The following is an 18378-nucleotide window of genomic DNA, read 5'->3' as shown; positions in this document are numbered from 1 at the left end:
TATTTCATTTCATGTTAATACTCCCTTTCATTTGAGGGGTTCAAAGAGCTTCACAAAATCTCAGGACACTACAAAGTATTTTTTCTGTTTGAATCACAAATTACACAGCAACACTTTCCACATGATGTTTCCTGAAAAATGCTGGGTTGAGGACCCAGTCAGTTGGGCATCCAACTCTTGATTTCAGCTCAGGTCATGATCTCAGGATTGTAAGATCAAGCCCCAGGTCAAGCCCTGCAACAGGTTCCACACTCAGCGGGGAGTGTGCTTGGGATTTTCTCTCTCCCTCTCTTTCTTCTTCGAGACACCACTGTCTCGAGCACTCTCTCTCTAAAACAAAAAATAAATAAATCTTTAAAAAAAGAAGAAAGGAAAATGCTGGGCTGGATGCCAAGTGAGTGTAGCATAGATTCCAGGGACCCCTGATGCCCACCCACTCCTCTTAACCATCCACATTTGAGTAAGAGAGCTAAGGTACAACTTATTAGCAAATTTGAACAGCAGGTATTTCATAAAATTTAGTATTTGGCATTTAGATGTCAAAAACAGATTTATCCATTTGCATCTAAGGAAAAAAAATATATCCGTTTTGAATTTAGACATAAAGTTCAAAGTACAGTTTTATTCAATTACATTCTCAATTTGATCTAATAATAAGCAACTTGAGAATATAGTCCTGTGTTGTTTTATTCAAAGCAAAAATCAAGGAAATAACTATGCAACACCTTTACATAAAAAAATACAAAGATGAGATAGAAGTATGATTTTACTACATTGAGAGTGTCAGTCATTGATGGTACTTGTAAAATGCAGATTCCCAAACCTTCTTCTCCGTACAGTTCTGATTCTGACCCATTAGATTGGGGCCTAATAATTTGAATTTTAATGTGCATCTTTAACAAGCACTCTAATAACACTTGAAGTAATAGCGCAAAACACACCACCAGTAAGATGCAAATTACAATGGCTCAGAGATATGCCTTATAAGGAAGTTTAGATCTCATCTTATTTAACCTCATCAGTACAGGAGCCCTTTCTACAGTGATGACAGACTGACTGATTTTAATAAGAAAGAGTGCCAACATTTACATAGCCAAATAAATAGCACATGCTTCTCTCTGTAAGCTCCAAACCCTATTGCCTATTTTAACAATACTACCATTGTTTGAAACCTAGAGTCATCTCTTTTTAGAATTAACTTTCAATACAGCGTATAAGCCTTCAAATACACAAATTACAGAAAGGAAAATGGTTTTCATTGTATTATTGCACCTTCTGCTTTTTAATCAATATTAGAGCCCCCAAATTCATCACCCTACCTCTAAAGGAGTTTAGACTACTTCCCAAATATACCCACCTCCAGGGTTGAGATATGCCAGAAAATGAGACCAGAGGATCAAGATGTTGTTCCAAAAAATAAACAAATAAATTTTAATGTTTTGAGCAGAGGACAGCTTCTTAGATAAACTACTTTGAACAAAATAATGTTCACTTGGACATGTGAGTTCAAGTAGGCTTTTTTTTTAAAGCATGTTATTGAATATCACTAAACTCATCTCAATAGTATAAGACCTTACCCGTGATTGCTCTCTTCAGTAGCCTACTGCTGGGCTGTATTTGCTCACTTCACTGTATCAGAGGAACAGAAAAGATTTCTCCAACTCTTGGCACTGCTGGAAACTCCCAGAAGACTTTCAAAATCTATAGAAAGGAATAAAAAATGTCCTGCAATCATTAATAAATTACAAAACCCAGATTAAGATTCTCTAGTTTTCCCCCTCCCTTTCACCACCATTTGTAGTACACTGAAGTGGATTCTCCTCAGACTGCACTTACCTTTATCTATCATAAAGGAAATTATAAGCAAAAAGTCCTGTCTCCACCCTTTAATAAGGCTATTATTATAATAATAGCCAACTTTTTACACCAAAGATGTCTCAAGAATCTTTCTTGGCTGTTGGCTCTGAACCCCACCACTTCCTTTTTTTTTTTTTTTTTTTAGATTGATTTATTTATTTTAGAGAGATTGACGGCAGAGAAGAGAGAATCCCAAGCAGACTCCCCCTGTTGAGCTTGGAGTTGGACATGGGGCCCTATCCCATGACCCCAAGATCACGACCTGAACCAAAATCAAGAGTCGCATGCTCAGCCAACTGAGCCCCCCAGCCACCACTTTAAACCACACCAATGGGGATTAAGAGGGACACCTGTCCTGATGAGCATAAGGTATTACATGGCATGTTGAATCACAATACTGAACACATGCAACTAATATAATACTGTACGATAACTAAACTGGAATTAAAATGAAAAAGACACACACACACACTTCAATTTAAAGTATGGAAAATATTTAAATGCCCAACAACTGGGGGAGAGTTAAGAAATTTGACACGCATGATTTACTTAACCATGATTTTGTCAGCCAGTAAAAACTTTCATGAGTTCATAATAAAATGGAAAATATCACTTATTATTTAAAGAAAAAGTAGAGTGCTATGTTATAATTACACATAATCACAACTACTTATGCAAAAGCAAAAAATAAGATGCAATTTGTTCCGATATAGTTATAAATATTAAGTAAACTACGTTCCCAACTTAGATGAGTTAAGGTAATTCAAGTCAGAGTCTAGTATAACAAATACATCTTTTCAAAATCTCTGTGTAACAAAGATGAGCCCATGTATTAATGCGAGAATTTTTCTCCAACATTCCAATATATTAAAAGATGGTTTTCCAGAAGTCACTGTTAGAGGTTGTGTGTGAGTATGACCTACAAATGCCTCAAAGACTTAAAACGTAATACCTTTTCTTATAAAAAATGCTTAATGAAAGGGGGAAAAAATGGGGGATCATGGAAGGGAGACCTCAGTATGGCCTAAATCTTTGAAACTGGGCAGAGTGGTTGTAGTGACCAGGCAAAAGAAGAGTGAGCATGAGACATGAAGAATAAAAAGTAACATTTTATATGCAAATAAACAAATTCTTCATATCCTTAAAAAGGAGACAGCAGGTCCATAAATGGAATCACTTGTGCTAAATCCCATGTCAGCAAACAAGACTTAATACCTAACCTAATTACATTTCAACCCCTCACCATCCCCCCAGGAATGTAACCTTCAACCAGTCAATATGGAATTAGCTGAACAGCACTAGTGAGATAATCCACCTAACAGACCCCTTCCATCTCCCTTAGGAAGACAATATTGCCTGAAACAATGTATTCTTTGTTAATAATTTCCTTTTCCTGACCCCCTTTTCTGCCTTTAAAAACCTTTCTTCTTCTACAGCACTGTGAAGTTCCTTTCGATTGCTAGATGGGATGCTGCCCAATTCATAAATCAGTTGAAAAAGGCCAATTTGGTCTTTAAATTTATTCAGTTGAATTTTTGTTGTTTAAAAATATCAAAATTTGGGGATGTCTAGGTGACTCAGTTGAGTATCCAACTCTTAATTTGGGCTGGGGTCATGACCTCAGGACCATGAGATCAACCCCACATCAGGCTCTGTGCTGGGCGTGAAGCCTGCTTAAGATCCCCTCTCATTCTCTTTCCCTCTGCCCCTCACCCCACACCCCCATCCTGGGATCTCGTGCACAAACTCTCTCTCTAAAATCAAGCAATTAATCAATCAATCTTCAGTACCTTCAAGTCTGCCTTCTTCATTCTAATCAATTAATCATTTGTTAAGCATCTGGAACAACACAGTTAAATTCATAACCAAATCTTAGGCATTTAATTGCAAAAGATTTGACAAGGAATGGAATGCTACTTTTTCCAGAAACCCAGCATTTTATCATCGTGTACTGGAGAGATACAGGCTCTTCTACTTGCCTCTTAAGAATTACAGATTGCCTCCAGATGCTTTTCAGGTGATTTCGAGCCTTTCTTCATCCTGTGACTGTTGAATTATGAAAGGGCATCTCTAATTCATGAGAAATACTTCTCCCATCTTAGTGTCCATTATCATATATTCTCTCCTTACACGCAACATTTTTAAGCACTCACTCATATGCTTTTACTTAGGTAATAAGGCATTGCTGTGTATCAGTAAGGGCTTGTACTGAGAACCACTTATATTTCACCATCATGATTCCGCCAGCAGCAACACTTTGGAACTTCAAAAGAAGCCGAGTCCTTTGACAGTAATGCACAGAATGACATCGAAAGCAAGGTTAAACAGAACTCGAGTAGATTGAAAGGACGTTTTTAAAATTCACGGAGTCTTGATAATTCTCTTGGTTGTCATCTCATTTAAAAACAAAATATTTCTCCTACTAAAAAGGCAGGGGAAGTTGGCAGTTAACAACTCAGTCACACTCAATCTCTGCTCAGGCAAGTGCTCTACTTCTAACAAAATATCCTACCTCCATATAATGAAATCAAATTCAGGCTTACACTCCTGTGTAACAGCCATGTCACATCCCTAATTTCAACAGAAGAACAAATTTTAAAGCTCATTTCCAGATGGCATAAATTCAATGAATTTAGACTTCAGCTATGCTGAGTTCAGAAATCTGCTAATAAGCAGGAGTACACAAAAAGCATGGAAAAACCACCAAATGAACACTGGGGAGGGGGGATAATTAATATCCACATCATAAATTTCTCCCTATAATCAGTAAAACAGATGCAGGGATTTACACAGGAGGTGTGGATTTATCCATAGCACTATATTAATTGGCCTCTGTTATAATCAAGTGCTTTCCTAGATGGTAATTAAATCAATCAATCAAAATAGAAGTCTCAAAAAAAGTTCAACAAGTTCACTCAAATACATGCAACTGACTATGTGCTAATTACTGAATAATTTCATTTTCCCAAAGAGCTGACCTGAGATACAATACATTCACATGTGAAAACTGTAGAGTAGAAAAAAATACTCTACATGGTCCTACAATCTTCACTGATTCCACTTAGCATATAATAACTCAGCCTTAAAATGAACTTAAATCCAATCACTGAATTTCACAGATGATAAAAATGAAGCACAAAAAGTTAAGGGGCCTGTTCAAAAGTAAATAGCTGGAAGGGCTCCTGGGTGGCTCAGTGGTTGAGCGTCTGCCTTTGGCTCAGGTTGTGATCCCAGGGTCCTGGGATCAAGTCCCGCATCAGGCTCCCTATGGTGAGCCTGCTTTGCCCTCTGTCCATGTCTCTGCCTCTCTCTCTGTCTCTCACGAATAAATAAATAAAATCTTTTTTTAAAAAAGTAAATAGCTGGATCCCATATCTTCTGACCCACAGTGATATTATCTTCTACACATTAAGCTCACAATTCCTCAACTCTTCTACCCATTAAGTTGATTTTATTCCTTCCCCTGAACAGCAAAACTTTTGAAGCTTTGGGAAAACCGGAATCAAATCAAGCTGCAATCTTCAATTTCCATTCAATCAATCCCTGAGATTTTACACCAGTTATATAGAGTCTCTTCTTTACTCCAAGAAACCCAGTGTAAGTTGAATGACTTTGGGAAGATCTCAACCAGGAAACAAATTTGTGAGTTGTAGTAACTCACAGAGAAGGAAAAGCAGGCCAGGAGAGACGACAGGCATCTTAGAAATGAATCAAAAATAGAAGTTTATTAAAATGAACAATGAAGGTGAACAAAACAAAAATCTAAGTATTAAAGTGCTGTTTCCCAAAATGACAACTACTCAAAAGATGCTTCTTAAAGAAAAAAAAAAAAAAAAGTAGTAACCATTGCTGTTTAAAGCTCTGCACTCAAATAAATTTGGAAAACACTGCCTTCTAAATATCCTTCTGGAATATTCACAAAGCACATTATGTGTATTAAGGCTAAAAGAAAACCTACAGGAAAGAAGCCTGGTTAGTTTTAATCCAACGTTCCCCAATCATATTTGACATCTTCGGTTGCAGAATTTGTACTGACATCCTCCAAGAAACATACTTCAGGAAGCACATTTAGCATTTGTGATGAATAACATGAGTATGATCCTTATTAAGCAGCATTTATAGCAAGATGGGTTTCCTCTTCCAGACCCAACTGTTAAAAATCAATTCATGAGATAAAGGAACCCTATAATTAAAATGAAAGTTACCACCACCAACATGCAATAAGTGCTAAATGCAAGGCACTGTGCTCTACATGCAATTTTTTTTTTTTTTGAGAAGGGTGGAGGTGTCTTCAAATTCAAATTACCCTCCCCAGAGGCTGTAACTATTCATAAACAAGCAAAACACTTCAACACAAATAAACAATACAATATACACTGTTCTGTACTTTACATTTTTCACTAAACATACACTGGCAATTTTTCCAAAACAATGCATAAAGATTCCCTGGAATTTTTTTGACAGCACAATTTCCAACATACAGATGTAACAATGTATTTATTCAGTTGCCGTGGATGAACATTTTGGCTGCTTCCAATCTTTATCTCCTACAATAATTATCTTGTACATAAATCATCTTTTCATGCATGCAATATGTATGTACTTGTAAGATATAATCATAGTATGCACGAATCGAGGATAAATTTCTTTTTTTAAGATTTTATTTATTTATTTGAGACAGAATGAGAAAGAAAGTACAAGCAGGGAAGAGGGACAGAGGAAGAGGGAGAAGCAGACTCCCCGCTGAGCAATGACCCTCACTCCCACCCCTACCCCACCCCCCTGCCACACACACACACACACACACACACCACAAGGCTAGATCACAGGACCCTGAGATCATGATATGAGCCAAAAGCAGACACTTAACTGACTGAGTCACCCAGGCGCCCCCTCTAGGATAAATTTCTAGAACTGAAGTTTCTAGTCAAAAGATACAAGATTCTTCTTATGACAGATTTTGCCAAACTGCCCCACTAAAGAGGCTATTGTGTTGCATTCATACTCTCTACAGTGTGGGTTATGAACCCATCTACTAGTGGTAAATGGTACTTCCACATGGTTGTCACATGCAAATCTCCTTTAATGAGTGGATTAAGCATCCTCTCATACGTGTAGAAGCCACTGTCATTTCTCTGCAGAAGACTATTTGTATCCTCTGTCCATTTTCTACTGAATGGCTGGACTTTTTCTTATGAATTTGTAGGGGCTCTGTATTAGAAAAATTAGTCCCACTTTGTGATACGAAAAGCAAACATTTTCCCCAATTTTCTTGTTCTCTGCGTTTCCTTATGCTGATTTTTTCAGTTAGTTTTTTTTTTTTTTTTTTTTTTTTTTTTTTTTAGGGGGGGTGGTAATATGATCAAGTTGATCTCCTTTATGGCTTCTCAATTTTCTGTCATACTTAAAGAGGCCCTATGTACTTCAAGATTATAAAATAAGTTTCTCATGTTGTCTTCTAGAACTTATTTTTTTAATTTCTGTGTTATATAGATTTTGGCTTAACATTTAAGGTACCGTTCTAAAATAGTTACCTGCTTATCCCACTACTATTTACTGAATCGAGCATCTTTCTCCAATTAATCTGAAAGGCCATCTTTATCATATGACAAATATGGTATTTGGTAATACCAATGTTTCAATTATTGTAGCCTTACAATATGTTTTGTTTTGTTAAGTAGGCTCCACAACCAGCATGGAGCCCAAAGCAGGGCTTGAGTTCACAACCCTGAGATCAAGACCTGAGCTGAGACCAAGAGTAGGATGCTTAACAGACTGAGCCACTTAGGTGCAACACCTTACAGTATGTTTAAATGTCTTTTTCAGAACTGTCCTAGCTATTTGTACTTATTTTTCCGTGTGAACATAGAATAAACTTCTTTACTAACCTCCACCAAAAAATATATATATATTGGAACTACATCATTGGAACTACATCAAACATACACATTAATTTAAGGAGAACTGGTATCTTTATATCCAAGAATATGACAGGCCATTTCATGTCTTTTCTGTATCCCTCAGGAGGATTAAGTGCCTTCATATATATCATATATATTTAAGTTTATTCTGAGATAGTTTTTCTTTTTACGCTATTGGTCTTTTCTTCCACTATATCTTCAAATCAGTTATTGTTGGTATATATGAAAGCTATAAATGTTGACATATTACCTTGTATCCAGGCATATTCATATATTATCTTTATAATTAGTTTTTATTCTAGTCATATATTCCTATCATTTGCAAAGAATATTCATTTATTACCTTTCTGGGTTTTATACCTTTATAACTTTATTTTCTTTCTCTTGTCCAACTATCTTGACTTGTGATTCCAAAACACCATTAATAAACAGTAAAAATAGTGGGCATTCTTATTTTGTTCCTGACTTCCATGGGGATGTTCTCAAATTTCCTATTACCCCTAAGATGGTTTTTGGATTGAGACAGACATACCTTATTTTACTAAGGATGTTTTCCTATTCTATTTTGAGGGGGTTTTAGATCAATAAATATTGAATTTTATCAGATGGATTTTCCATAAAAATGATATGATTTTTGTTATTGATATTTAATGAGATAATGAATGTCATACTACTGAGTCCTTCTTGCATTCCTAAAACATTCCTTATATGTTATGGTATATTATTCTTTTAATGTGTGCAAAGTACATACTAAATTGAGTGAGTGTTTTCTCAAAGCAGCCCTACAAGATGGGTACTGCTATCATGGCTGCCCTAGCCCTCACTCACTGTACTTCTGCTCTCCTCCCCACTGCTCCTCAAACACACCATGCTTGCTCTCACCTCATGCTGAGCAAGCACTAGTATAGTGTCAGGCAGACCTGCAGCTCCCTGATATCCCCTATCCCCAGATACCTTCATATAACATCTCTCTCCATTTATGTCTCTGCTTACATGTCACCTCAGTACAGAGGCCTTCCCTATTTACCTCAAATAAAACAGAAAGAAACCACCTTCTAATTGTGTCATTCTATGCCAACCCTGTTTCATTTTTCTTTGGAGCAACTGTTTCCATCTAAAATACGTTATATTTCATTTCTACTAATTTATATTCCATTTCTCCCTATAGAATATAAACTCACCAAATGCAGGGGTTTTGTCTGCTTTGATCACTGCTTACTTCCCAGCACTTCCCTGGCACACAGATCCTACTTAATGTCTGTTCAACAAATGAATGAATGACCACATGAATGAATGAATACCCATTTTTTAAAGTAATCCCTACACCCAACGTGGGTCCCAAACTCACAACTCTGAGATCAAGAATAGCATGCTCCACTGACTGAGCCAGCCAGGCACCCCATGAATATCCATTTGATAGATGAGAAAACTGAAGTTTAAAGAGATTTAATTCCCTACCCTTAAACATTAAAACAAATGACAGGTGATTTTAGGACATAGAGAATGCTCATATAATCTTATGAACACTAAAGCACAAGTTACTGATGCCACTGAAAGAGGAAAACCATAGATGGTCCCTGTATAAGATAAGCAAAAGAATCAGGAGATAGCCTCCAGAGAATTCCTTAAAAACTATGAACTGAAAAAGGGGAACTCTCTTACACTGTTGGTGGGAAGAGAAGCTGGTACAGCCACTCTGGAAAACAATATGGAGGTTTCTCAGAAAGTTAAAAGTAGAGCTACTCTATGATCCAGCAATTGCACTACTAGGGATTTACCCCACAGATACAAAGGTAGTGATCCGAGGGGGCACGTGCACCCCAATGTCTATAGCAGCAATGTCCACAATAGCCAAACTATGGAAAGAGCCCAGATGTCCATCGACAAATGAATAGATAAAGATGATGTGGGATATATATATACACACACACACACACACACACACACACACACAAGGGAATACTACTCAGCCATCAAAAAATGAAATCTTGCAATTGCAATAACATGAATGGAACTGGAGGGTATTATGCTAAGTGAAATAAGTCAATCAGAGAAAGAAAATAATCTAATTTCACTCATATGTGGAATTTAAGAAACAAAACAGAGGAACATAGAGGAAAGGAGGGAAAAATAAAACAAGCTGTAATCAGAGAAGGAGGCAAATCATAAGCAACTCTTAACTCTAGAAAACAGAGTTGCTAGAGTGGAGCAGGATGCGGAGATGGGGTGGATAGTGGGCATTAAGGAGGGCACGTGATGTAATGAGCACTGGGTGTTACACAAGACTGATGAATCACTGACCTTTACCTCTGAAACTAATAATACACTATATGTTAATTAATTGAATTTAAATTTTAAAATAAAGAAAACTATCAGCATTCTATTAGGGCAGCTCTCCTCTCTCAACACCTATGAACCTCACACAGCAAGCATCCTGAAGTTCTGACCTTCGTCCACATATGTCCTTGGATATCCAGAAGATAAAACTGGATGCTTCGGGGCCGAATACCATTAAACATGTGTTTACTACTGGTGCTGGCAGATACAAGTACTAGAAGTGCACTCACCCCACAGACTAGCCGCCTTACAGGCCCGTACAGACACCAGGGACGTGGCTTTGAAAAATTATTTGCTCTTTCAAAAGTCTTTTTTGGTTTTAAGGACAATTTACAGGTAGGTATTCTTCGAGTCTATTCCCTCCTCTATCACTGGGATACTTCCTTGAACCAACTTTAGGCCAAAAACAAAATTTCACAAATCTCCATTTTTGATATTAAAGAGTATCTTAAATTTTTTTTCAGAAGTCAGCCAAATTCTGTATTTTAGAACTGTGAAGCTGATCCAACCTTGCAATATGTCGCATTTAATTCCATCAATGTAAAGCATAATGAGCAAAGATTGAGCTAGTGAGGCATAACTAAATGTTTTGAACCTGCGAATTTAAAAAGCAAGGATCGTTTATGTTATTCCTAAATAGTAAATAAAATCATTTTCCAACATTTCACTATCAAATTACAGTAATTTTTCCACGAGCACACACTTGAGGAATGCCACAAAAGGACTTTTTCTAACAGTTCATTCTATTGTTGCTCATAACCTCCTAAATATTTCTCTCATTGGCTTCTATTCAAAGATAAATGGAAGGCAGTAAAATTTATGGAAAATGTATTCAACTGCTTAAAATACATCAAGCAAAAGGAAAATGATTTTAGAGCTATATTATGAGTTGTGAAATTATATCTCCTTCACTTAGTCTCTGCTTCAATGATGGCTAACAAAACTGGCAGACTGGTCATGTTCCAAATCACCTCCGATGTGGAGCTCGAATCTCCCACCTCGAATTCTCACCTTGGTCAAGGCCAAAGTAAACATCTGTCCTTCACATTTTTACACAACATCACTTTGTAGACCACAAATACAAGCTTTCACACCAGAGAGGAAGCAAATTCCAGTGCACTGGACAAATTTTTGCTCTCTTAAACCAGTCTGTTGATTGTTCCCTTGCTTTTCTTGGCTGTCCAGATAGTGAAAGGAGGAAAGGACCTTTCTGTGAAACTGGCAAGTATAACCAGATAAGTTTGCCCTTTAAGCAACTCACAAAGAGAAAGGCAAAATACAGCTCTGGTTAAGGTTTAAAATTTAACTATGAAAATTATATGCTAGCACTTGACCAACATGTTGCAAGATTTTAATAAAGTAAGATTATGAAAGTGAAGTCACATGAAGTCATTTTTTTTATGTTTCATGGACCAAGAAAGAGGCATGAAAGAATTTTTTAAAGTAACATTTAAAAGATACCGTACTTTATAAAATTAAGGGGAAAAAAATGACAATTGCACCAGTTCAGAAATGCCTTAGAATAGGGAAGTGAGGGAGTCTAAAAAGCATAACCATAGAAAGAGAAGCCACAGTATTAAACTTAAAGAGAGATTAGCACTGAGAAAAATTCACCTTCATAAAACTCAGCCGAATATAAGAAAATAATTTATTCACCTTGCATAGTACTATTTCATTTTATTTAGTCCTTTCTTTAAGCATTTTAGAGATCTTTATAAGTATTGTCCACTTAATCCCTCACTCAAAGTAGAAGATACTGCTATTACCATTTGCAAACATGAGACATTTTAGCAACAACAACAAAGAAAGAATAAGAAATATAAAGTTTGAGAAACTTCAAAGAAAAGAAGACAGGAAATAGACTCTTTTGGCTTGGCGTTTGGGGAGGAGATGTGGCTGGAACATACAATAGAGACAGAAACATATATAATATAGGACTAGCTTAAATAAGCAAACAGATCTGGATTTTCTTACAGGAAAAATAAGCTTGGTAGGATCTCAGTTTATACTCCAGCATTCAAAAATATCCTTTTTTGTATCAACTTTTACATCAGGTTCTATCAAGCACATGCTTTATAGTTCTTAGAAAACAAACCAACACAGGGCATCACCACTCACGCTTCCTTCTTTGCGTCTCAGAAGCAAGAAGAGTTAAGGATGAAAAAGCTGACAAGATTCTAACCTTAATATGAAATCCCTAACAGAAAACATTAAGACAACAAAGTGAGACAGGTGGCTAAAATAATTGAGCAAGAGGAAAAGATTCCACCATTTTCAGAGGCAGGCTCAAAAAGGCAAGTGCAATAAACATCCTTCGCAGCCACAGGGCACCTTGTACATGCCTCTCTTAATATTTGTTTATGTTTTTATCCTCCTGGGAGGTTATGATCTCCTTGAAGGCAAGGACCTGGCTTTATATCAGCCTGGCCTATCAGCCACTGAATTCAAATAAATGAACCAACTGTTGAGTCAATTAACCTTTCTTAAATTCTCTTGACAAGAAATATTCACAGGATTTGTATTATGCAAATTTTACCTCTATTAAAACAGTACCAAAAGATCCTGACCTCAAAGACACATTAAAAGCCAACTGGCAAGGAAAAGCCTTGTTTCAATTATTAAGGCAAAGCTATATTTTAATTTGTTTTCCAGTTTCATTAATATACAGTGTGACACTAGTTTCAAGTGTACAATATAATGATTCAACACTTCCATACGACACTGGGTGAGCATCACAAGTGCACTCTGTGATCCCCATCACCTATTTCACCCATCTGCCCCACCACCACCACCCTTTTGGTGACCATCAGTGTGTTCTCTATAGTTGAGTCTGTTTCTTGCTTTGTCTCTTTCTTTCCTTTGGTCATTTGTTTCTTAAATTTCCTATGAGAGAAATCACACGGCATCTGTTCCTAAGGCAAAGCTATTTTGAAGTCAGAAGCTAGGTCATGGACTCTAACATAAGTGTAATATGTTTTACAATAAACAGTAAGCCTTTAAAATCACACAAGTATTTCCTAACCCTACATATGTCCAGAGTCCCTAACTGTCCAGATAGGTGAATACACAAACTCAAAATACTCAAGTTACACATGGTTTCTGGGTCAGGTGACTGGCAGGCTATTGAAACTCATTTACCTTCTTTATGTTGATGCAAACAGACTCTGTAATACTAGGCTCCACTGTGGGAAGCACAGATTCAGAGTGCTGGGCTTATTATTATTATTATTATTATTATTATTAGAATCTGAGGTAAAAGGAAATTCAGGGAAATCCAGATGCCTGCCTATCTGCAAGTACTTCAATGTCTTCTGCTTCTTCCAAGAAATGTAAAGTCCACCTATTTGGAACATGGCCCAGAGCTCCTGAACCTGTCACCTGCCCCTCATCTCCTCTACATTGCACTCATTGAGTCCCGTTAGGTCAAGACACTGAAAAATCTCATTTAAGGTGATTTTCTGTATCATACTCTGACTTTGAAAAATGAAGTCTACGCCAGCCAGCATCTGAGGCAATTAGGTAATATCATGCCCACTGTCTCTGTCCAACAAAATAAGATCCTAGAGCAAAAATGCAATATGGCAACAGGCCAAAGGAGGAAAATGAAAAGCTCAATAGAAAGATGCAGAGGGCAAAGATACTACTATTAATTACCAAGTCTAAACCCCTACTACCGACATCAGTGACTTGGAAGAATGAAGAACTTTCCATGATCAGCTCTCACTAGACAAACTACAAGAATGCTAGGCATTCTTCTCTGTATTCTCACCGCTGTTCAACAAATCACAGATGTATAAACCCTAAAATCAATAGGAATGTTAAATAACAAAAGGGTCTAAATGACATTAATATGCATATTTGTGATAGAAATATGGAGTCATTTGCTCAAAGTGAAAGTCTAAATGACATTAATATGCATATTCCTGATAGAAATAAGGAGTCACCTACTGAAAGTTAATTGTCATAATCAAACCTCTAACTTTGATAGAACGAACCACCACGTCACTCGCTAAAGCCTTTTATACCCACCTGATGCCAGGGAACTGAAATTATGGACATCTTGATGTCCTTTGCAGTGACCCTACTGAAGTGAAAGAGTAATTAAAGTTAGAACAAGAATCTTTACAAGAAGTTTTCAAAGCACAAATATTCCTTTTCAAAAAATGCTCTGGCCCTAAGCCCTCAGTACAGACACCTTTTACATGCCAGCCTGCCTTAACACACTGAATCTCATTACCGACTGAATCACAGACACACTGCTCTTACAAAATAGAAGTAAATTAAATATCCACATACACAGCTTTCTTTTCTACACTATTAGACAAAAAGCACAAGTAGAATAAGTGAGGCTCTGGCCTCTAGCTTAAACACAAATGGAATTACCCTACCACAAATTACTTAAAAATGCAAAGCACAATCTCTCAAGTTAATTTGTCACTTGGAGAAATCACTGTGCTTTTAAGATGAGAATTCATTTATGAGAAGCTCTTAGCACAGTTTTCCCCTTAACCTTCTCAATTTATCTTACATTTGCTACTCTTCCGCAGCAAACTTTTATGTGCAATTTTAAGGCTGTGTAATATAAGTTACAAGGTCACTAGTCTTTGAAAACCAGAGAACAATCTAATGAAAAGGAGGTGATGTTACCAGCTGCCAATAACTTGCCCTCTCCTGACCCAACATGCTAAAAAGATGAGATCAGGTGGGATTTTCTATGATCTTTATGAAGAAGAAAAGAAGAGGGGCTGGGGCCAGCTTATATTTGACTGTGAAGTGGGGAGATGAGATCTATAAAAAAATTTTTTTAAATAAGGAACAGCAAAAAAGAAATCCACAATTTTAACATGATTCATTTTCTTTAGAGAAAGAATAATGATTCTAGGTACACTTAAACAATAAGTCTTTCATCCACAATGAGCTTTTGAGACTAGTCTAGGCATCATCCAAGCCTATTCAGAAGTAACCAGAGCAGGAGCCAGTGGGTGTGCCCAATGTCTGGAGACAACGGGTAAACCTAGTGATAATTTCATGCTTTTCTCTAAGCCTTAGGGTCATCAACTATAAACAGGGATAACATCTTCCTGTTCTAGGGACTCCTGGGGGCTTAGTCAGTTAAGCATCTGCCTTCAACTCAGGTCATGATCCCGGGGTTCTGGGATCGAGTCCCAAATCAGGCTCCCTGCTCAGCAGGAAGTCTGCTTCTCCCTCTACTCCTCCCCTCTACTCATGCTCGCTATCTCTCTCTTTCTCTCTCTCAAATAAACAAAAAAAAATTTTTTTTAATCTTTCTATTCTATATACCTCACAGGATCAACTTTTTAAAGAAACTATACCTGCTACTACTGAATTAGCATGTTACTGATTACAACAAGTGTGCACCCTGCCTCCTGCCCAGAAATGGAAAAGAACCAGTCTTACTCCACTGAATTAACATTAACACTTGAGGAGACCACAAGGCAGGCTACACTAGGATTGCCAATCCCCCTGAGACTTTGTCTACCTCAAATGGCTACACATCTTGTGAAGACTTCTTACAACTACCATCCCAAAGCAGCTAAAGTAATAGTTTATCAGCATTGGGGAATGGAGGAGAGGCTGTGGGGAAGAACATAGATCCTTTCCAGAATCTGATGAAAGCTACAGACTCTCTACCCACCAAAAATCATATCCATACATATAAGCAAGTCATATTTTTCTGATATGAGGCATGGTTCTTGGATTTTACGTTAGGAATCCCCAACTATGGGCTGTTGAATGACTGCCAAGTCAATCAGAGAGACACAAGAGAAAAGGAACAGATTTGCAATGCTAAGGCACATAAGATGATCATGGTTATGTAAGTGTTGCATTGGGAATCCTTCAACAGACCCTCACTGGAGACATGAAGCTAAAATGCCTGAATGATCACAGCTATATCCAGATGAATGAGACCCTGATTGGTCCAGCAGAAGACCACTTCCTTTCATAAACAACCAGGTTTCCTAGTAACGCCTAAAACATAATGTTCATACACATCTAGTGGCTGCTTCAACTATTTCCATGTAAAAGTTACCTAACTGGAAGCCAGAGCTATGGTATTTGTTTTGAAGACAAAGTCACTGAGGACTTTGTAGAAGATGGAGAAAACATCAAATGTCCACAGCAAAGCAAGAAAGATCACTTTAGAAGGCAGGGGGACAGGAGAAACAGTGTTAAAATACCCCCATGCCATCCCAGGCACCATCACTGCTCCAAACGTAGTGGTTCTCAATCTTCACTCTTGGAGCAGAAACACCCAGAAAGCCTGTGAAATACCAGTTGCTGGGCCCCATCTTCAAAGTTTCTCATTCAGCAGGCCTGGGCAGAGGCCAAGAATTTCATTCTAACAAGTGATAGGGGCTGCTGCCACTAGCCCAGGGGACCAAACTTTGAGAATCACTGATCAACATGATTGGAGCCTGTCCCACAGAAGACATCCCAACTTCTTTACCACATGAATAGTCTCATCCATAGGTCATACTTGTCATCAAATAGAAAAACCAGTACTGCTCCTTCACTCAGGTCAGCTCTGGCCTGTGCTACCTAACAGGGCCCACCGGTTGGGCTGAACAACATCCAATAAACTTCTTGATAACTGGTGAGTATCTATAAGTAATTCACACTACTTCCTGCCGAGGAAGAACTTTGAGCCATTCTGTTTTAAAACTGTACCCTCAGGAAGCAATAAATGGCAAACTGGCGCTAGGAATATTTAAGACTTAGCCAAACACCCATTACCTCCAGAGCTGTGGTTTTCATATTGAGCTCCACAGAGGCCCAGATGCTATATTCATATACCTCAAGGGTTGGATAGGAAGGAAGTAGAGAAATCAAAGAAGCTTTTGGCCTCCCATTTGAGCCCCTCTCTGAACTTCAAGTTCAGTTTTTCTCTGATATACATACATATTGGCATAAATTACATTTATTAGTGGTTCTGTCCCTTTGAGGTAAAGAAAAGTTTAAAGAATACTGGATTTCATGACCTCTAAGAGTCCCTCCATTTCTATAATTTTATTGAATACAACAATCAAAGGTTAATTGGCACATTATAAAAATAAAAATATAAAACTGGGCCATAAGGCTGACAAAAATACCAAAAAAAAAAAAAAAAGAAAGAAAAAACTAGCATCAGAATGAGTGGGTTAGCAGTCAGATCACACTTGTGCCTGGTATGAAGGTCTGGAAGTCATACACAGGAGCTTCTAAATTTACTGAGAGCAGCAAATGAGCTTCCATAAATGGAATATGAAAAACAGACCAACTCCCGTGGTAATTATCTCTACTTAAACTTGCCCTGTCAAGCAGACACCTTGTAGAAACCAGGGTCTTTTCGGTTAAGTACCATGGTGATACCATGAGGCACAGAGCAAGATGCCACATACTCAGGATCGTTATCAACAAAGCCATGTACTAAACCAGCAAAGCTTTTCTTCGTGACACTTATTTGTAAGCTACTAGGCAAGTTATGCATAAAGCACCAGGATCATCACTGAGGCCACAAGTGGACCACAGCTGAAGAGACAGAAAGGGCACAAGTGGACGGGAGGATGATAGTTTGGGGGAGATGGACAACATTTCTTTTTATTACACTTTCACATGTGAGTCATCCATAATCCCAGTGTTCAAAATCACCTCTGAGGGGCATATGAATAAGTGGAGCCATTCATTCCCAGGATGCCAAAGCTATCTCTAATGACAAGGGTGGCCTGTTGCAGAATGGGAGATATGAGTTCAGCATTAAAAAGAAAGATAATAGGATCTCAAACACATGCCATCATCCTACTTTCAACAAATTCCCCTTTGCTACCTTCTTTGGCTAGGGTAGCACCTTAGAAGTAGGAAGAAAGGGTTTGTCTCAATAGGTCAGTAACTTATAAACCAATTCCAACAGAAAATCTAAACCACTCAGTAAAACTCCTCTCTTCTAAACCAAGGCAGCCAGAAATGTCCCCATTTATATCTGTTCTAGGGACCATGGTGGGGCAGCGGAGGGGAGGCAGCATCAGGCAGAGGAGCTGTGCGTTCCTGATTTCACTCAACAAAAATGTTTTCTGAGCTCCTCTGGCAATGATGAATATTACACAGTCCCAAATCCAAAGGAGCTCACAGGGACCTTGAAAGACCTACCCTCAGCCACCCAACACTGTAACGTCATATCTAATTGCACAGAGAACTAGGTTAGAGTCCAAAGTCAAAGTAATTAAATTAAAATCAAAACTATCCTTGAAAATTCCCTGTAATTCCT

The 18378-nt window shown here is 37.7% G+C and overlaps 1 protein-coding gene across 7 annotated transcripts in view; it reads right to left on the bottom strand.

Annotated features, from left to right (window-relative positions):
* Positions 1 to 18378, bottom strand: part of FHIP1A (FHF complex subunit HOOK interacting protein 1A) — a 233138-nt gene that overhangs the window by 163806 nt on the left and 50954 nt on the right. For 6 of the 7 annotated variants that reach the window (XM_035698860.2, XM_035698864.2, XM_035698865.2 and 3 more), the window contains exon 2: positions 1578 to 1701. The gene's annotated coding sequence lies outside the window, so the exon portion shown is untranslated. Of the gene's footprint in view, positions 1 to 1577; positions 1702 to 8959; positions 9028 to 18378 lie in introns of those variants that run through there. The other variant, XM_035698861.2, reaches the window with a different exon arrangement.

Source organism: Canis lupus, chromosome 15 (genome assembly GCF_003254725.2).
Source record: "Canis lupus dingo isolate Sandy chromosome 15, ASM325472v2, whole genome shotgun sequence".
Taxonomy (NCBI): domain Eukaryota; kingdom Metazoa; phylum Chordata; class Mammalia; order Carnivora; family Canidae; genus Canis; species Canis lupus.
The sequence above is the reverse complement of the archived record's forward strand: the minus strand, read 5'-3'. Positions and strand labels throughout refer to the sequence as shown.